This window comes from Diuraphis noxia, unplaced genomic scaffold, assembly GCF_037042655.1.
Source record: "Diuraphis noxia isolate RWA-SAM2 unplaced genomic scaffold, SU_Dnox_SAM2 contig0003, whole genome shotgun sequence".
NCBI lineage: Eukaryota > Metazoa > Arthropoda > Insecta > Hemiptera > Aphididae > Diuraphis > Diuraphis noxia.
The window spans coordinates 77770381-77776436 of record NW_028301713.1 but is presented as its reverse complement, the minus strand read 5'-3'; positions in this window follow the sequence as shown (position 1 = coordinate 77776436).

Here is a 6056-nt window from a genome sequence, read left to right as displayed (position 1 = left end):
TTAATTTCATTACAAGCACATTAAATAGATTGTGCACAACTTTATACATGTAATGAACTTACATATAATCGTGTTTAAAGAAATTCGTATTATAGAGGTTAGTGGAAAAAAAATTCTAATTGTAGATTGTGTCTCACCGAGACACCGACAGAAATTTCGAATTATCGAGTGACTACTGTAATTATAATATATTTACATTTTTGCAAATTTATTTATTTTTTCTACTTCAATTTAAAATTAAATATACGTAGCGATACAGTCATAATGATAACTTTTATAATTTTAAATCATATTTTGGTATTTGGTTTCTTCATAATTTTGGACTTATCTTCTTCGTAAAGTGTAGATACAAACAAATACCCACTAATCTTGACGATATTGTATTTACGTCGGCTTTTAAGCATTCGTCAAATCTGTCACTAATTTTTCTAGTTCATACATAAAAAATATGCTCAGAATTGTGAAGTGTGAAATCATAAAATGAATCATTGTACTTTTGTTTATATCATATGTTTAAACTAAAGCAAAAGGGAAAACTATACAAATATGGTTTTAACCTAGAAGTTCAGAAATACCTAGTACAGCTAGTATCTTATTAATTTCACTACATTGACATAATATGGTGTGCGTGTTCTGTGTGTAATAAGTAATAGGTAGGGAACAATGGCCCCTTTAACACCTTAATATAATGATTAAATAAAATAATATTAAACGTCAACCTAATTAGTAAATTTGTCATGAATATTGAATGTGTTAATTATGGAACTATTAATGATTATTATTCTTTATTAACATAATAAATATGTTTTAATTACAACCCGGATATCGATCAATAGTGCCCCCACCGGATTTAGTAAATTTCCTATAAAACACGAATTAAGTAGATTATTATATTATACATAATATTTAATATATACAATGCGTCACGAAGACAAGTGACCGGCCGTCGTCGTATGATAGTACCTATACCGTAAGTTATGAAACAAAAGCACCTCTGGAGGGGGGCTGAACTCTTTAATTTTTTTAGTAACGGGCAATTTAACTTTTTACTAACAAAACTGAATCAACAACACATTTGTTGATGTATCATCATAAGTTTTCAAATTTTTGTAACATTTTTACATTTTAAATGTTATATGGTTATATGGTTAGTGTGTTTCAACTATACAAGGCAACATATTATACAGTTGAACCAGAAATTGTAAAAATGATTATTATTAAAATTCAAAAATTTAAAAAAAATCTTAACAATTTAAATCTTCGATTGATATAAAAAAAAAATAAGTTAGACCCGTTCTAAAAAGGTTTCTCGGTTTTTTTTTTCATAACTCCAAGATCTATTATGACAGTATGACACCGGTCGGTCTCTTCCCCTGGACATATTCATGAATGTATTAAGTTATCGTCTATATTTTTAGACAGATAATTATGGTAAGGAAATGGGAATACCGTCTATATTACGACTAGCTGTTAGATAAAGCTGTGAGTGGAAGCCGCCGTTGGTGCGAACGAGCAAACAGAATATGTCCCAGGCCACACAGTACACCTTTGGCCCGGTTATTTTCACATACACTATCACTGTTCGATTATGACCATCGCCAGAATAAACTGTTTTTGATGACAAAGTCGTTATAAAGTCTAAACACAGATTATATTATTTATACGTTGTTTTCCGCCAAAAAAAATCAAAACGAATTGTTCTATCGTGATTCGTGACTCGTAGTGATATAACTTTTTTTTTCCTGTTTAAATCACTGCATGGAGGCCGAACTGTTTTCACATTGCTTAGCCCCCATGCAGCATCGTTTATTTATAAAAATCATAAATTTATACAAGTAGAAGTAGTCATAACAGTTTTGAGATACCCATTCCTCAGTAACCTGGTATATATGCGAATGCCCCAATCCTGTTATGACTTTACAAAACGTATCGTAAGTAGGGACAAGCAAGATTAACCCGCTATATCCCCTCAGCAGTCTATATCCCCTCACAGCAGTGGTAGTGATATATAACTTAGCATTGTCCGAACATCGCGAAACGTTAAAACTAAAAGAATGTTTGGGGTTTTTTTTTAGTGTTTTGCAAGTTTAAAGACGTGGTTAGGACGTGGCACTGGTTCGCGCAACCAGGCGAACAGCAATCCAGTCTTAATATTTCATAGAGACCGCGGGCTCACACATCTCGTGCTTTTTAATAAAGTATTAATTAATTATTTGTTATCACAGCTAGTTGTTTTTATTACAATAATATATTGTTGTATATTGTAAATATAATAACGATACATTCCTATAGACAATATAAAATAGTTCGAGCGAGTTGTTCACACCAGGAATATACGACATTTCAATTTGCTTTTACTAAATTCAAACATCGAATTTTGACTTTACCATTGTTTTCAGTATGCTAAACTACATAGGTTAAAAAAGCAAAATTACAAAAGAAAGAGTGTCCAATAAATTAGAAAATCCATTTAAAAAATATATATATACCCACTACAAACGTTATAACGATACGGATATCGATTTTATGAACATTTCGATACAACACAGGTGGATTTATACAGAATATTTTATTAGTATGTTTGCAGCCATTGGATTACGGTGAAATTATTGTACTGTAGTGGCTTATACATATTTTGGGAGAATTTAATATTAGATACTTGAGATATAAATTAATATAACAATTAACAATATATGTTTATGCCGTTCTCAATAAATAAAACTGATCTAAAATGTTAATCAACAAAACTGCAAAATAATTAAAATAGTTGAAAAAATCGATATTTGGGCGTTATATTTGATTATAACTTAAGATGGAATATGCATATTAACAATTTATTAGGAAAGCTACGTCTCATTACTTATAAAATGGTCAAACTCAAAAACTTAGTACCTAAACCAACAATGAAAATAGTTTACTTTGCACTTTATCAATCTAATTTCCAATATGGTATACTGGCATGGGGTGGACTTCGAGACAACATTTTAAATGCACTTGTAGTCAATCAAAATAATATAGTTAGGATTTGTCTAAATAAACTCACTCTACAGGGATCTACGAATGCTAACTATAAACAATTTGGTGTGTTGCCAATAAGGTTTTTATATAAAAAAATTGCTATTATGTGCGTGGTTAAGAAATTACATTCAGATAACAATTATACAGCGTTAAGTTACAAAAGAGAACTGAGGAAATATGATTTGACTATTAAATGTGCAAATAAATCTTTCAGTCAGCGTTTTGTGGACTCTCAGGGCCCAACTTTTTTCAATTCTATGCCTTATGATTTAAAAAAAAGATACTTGGGGGTGAAATTGTAAACATTAAAGGCTTGATATACAAACATCTATTCTTACAACTAAATAATGATTTGCGGTAATATAATCCAATTTGTTCCAATTATCAGTTGTACCGGCAGTACCTATAGCGCATTATTTTAATTTATCTTAATTTTATCATTTATTTATTTGTCAATAATGTTCTATATAACATAAAACTATTTCCTTGTCTTTTAAAAATATTTTCTGTAGCCTTAAATTTAAGTTGTTTTTTTTTGTTGTTTTTGATTTGTTGAATTTGTAGTGTTGAATTTTAAAATTCATATATATTTAGTTCATGTTCTTTTTGTTATATTTAGCAGTAATCATAATACTCCCTATCTCCAACACAAGCTGCATAAGCTTACAGGAGGTAGGTAATCAATTATTCAATATGTTTTGTTTTTGATTTCTAATAAAAAAAATAAAAATAAGTTATGACGTTTCACGTGTACGTAGTTACACATTATTATTAGATTGATAAAATGCGTTTCGTTAAAAGTTTAAGAAAGAATATTTGCCAACTATTACATTTGTTAAACATAAATTATTAGATAAATAATCTCGTGCTAGGTTGAAAAATAATAAAATACGAGTAGCATAGTGTACATTTTTCATGATTTACTATTATTTTATTTTCTTAAAACGTATTTAGTATGCATTACGGTGATTATAACTATAATATTTATATTGTTGTGTGCGCATTAAATTGCGCGTACAAAATATATTTTGTATGACGACATCATTTAAAACAAATCGGTTACAAAATAATACCAATTTGGTTTGCGCAATGAATCAACCACAGTTGGACACAAACAGATACGACTTTCTCGCATTCACTGTCTTATACTAGGTACTTTAGTATAATAAAATAGACGTTATTAGTGTTTACATTTTTATTTGTATACCCATCACCACTTAGATGTACCTCCAAAATGTCGAACGTTGATTTATTATCATCATATTAGTCAATGTGTGCTTACTTATGGGGGAGAGTACTATACGTTTTACTTGTTCACGTTAAACTAAGGGTACTTTGATCTAAACCAGTGGTTCTTAACCTTTATCGAATGACGGAACACGTACCATTTTATAAAATTTTCCCGGAACACGGCCGTAAAATACAACAATATTTATATACATTTTTAAATTTTATAGTACATCATAATTATAAAATAAAAAGTTTAAAAAAAAATGGAGAATAGTGTTTAGATGAAAAATGCCGTTTTATTTTCTTTGATGTCATTGTTGGCACTATTAGAAAACTTTTCCCCACAAACCACGCAAAGGGAAATTTGACAATCATTTAAAAATTGTCCACTATATCATCTCCAAAATTATGTTTTCGTTTAGAAATTTGTCCATTTTGTTATTAAAATAGTCGCTAACACCTCTAGTAGTAACATTCCGTACAAATATACTCGTTTATACTTTCATATTTTAGAAGTCCATAAAAGTCAACATTTTAAAACAATGAAACTTACTTTTTGGATTTTTTCCACTGATTAAAACATTTTAACGGAGCAATTATACAAAGTCCATGGAACACCTGTGTTCCGTAGAACACCGGTTAAGAACCACTGATTTAATCTCAGAATCGGTTAACCGCAAAAAATTGTAGATTTATCAATGATCCCATGTTGATGATTATAATCTGAGATTCATTAAGATCATCGGATTTAAATAGTATGCTTCAGGAGTTGGCTTCCAAAATAGCGAAAAAAAATTGTTTGAAAATTAATTTAATTAAAAATTATAGGTATATTGTATATTATTATATTTATTAGTTTTTATAATTCTTAGTTGGGAGGGAAAAAACTATGCAAAATAATTAATTTAATATATTAATAATTGCTTATAAATTAATATCATGTACACACTTTTATATTTTTATTCATACATTTTTATAGGATTAATCAATCCTTTCTAATTTAAAATACTTTCGAATTAAGTATAACTCATCAAAAAGATCTACCTAAATTCGACCCTGAATTTATACTACATAAATCCTTTGATAATCATAATCAATAATTATCGTTCACGTTTCCTTCTCGTCGTCTTCGCATTCTCGTAGTCCTGCAGAAGTCGTTCATTAATCTTTCGTCCACGTTTAATTCGTTGTTTCGAAAACTAATGCACTTAAAAAAACACGAATTATCGATGATATTTGATTTAAACAAACGATTAACAAGACGTGATGCATCAAATTAGTCGACGTTACAATTTAAAAAAAAAATAATGTAATATTAACTTTTGACTTTTACACCAAGTACGCGTAATCCTACAACAATTGAGAGCGGACCAAATGTAGCGCTCTACAGGTGGCGTGCATGTGCATTACTTGATATTCTCTCTGCACTGCTGCAGGCCAGTCGTATACGTAATTTTGGCCGCTTCGATATTCCCGATCGACTTATGAACCATGCAGCGTCAGTTTTCACTACGATAATTAATAATTATACATTGTTGATTACTGGCAAGCGGAGTCACAAGTGTTTATTTATTTATATTAGTGTGCAAGCAACCATCTATTATAGCTGACAAATAATTAAAAAAAAAAAGTTTTTCACGCACGACACTGACATCCGCCGCCGCTTGTAGGCTATTTTTGCGATAGGAGAGTTAAAATATTTTCATCTACAATAATGACGAATAATAACTAGAGTTGATATGATGGTTTTAAAATTTGATTTTTCAACGTGAATAAAAATACATTTTTCACGCCAGTTAAGATTCATA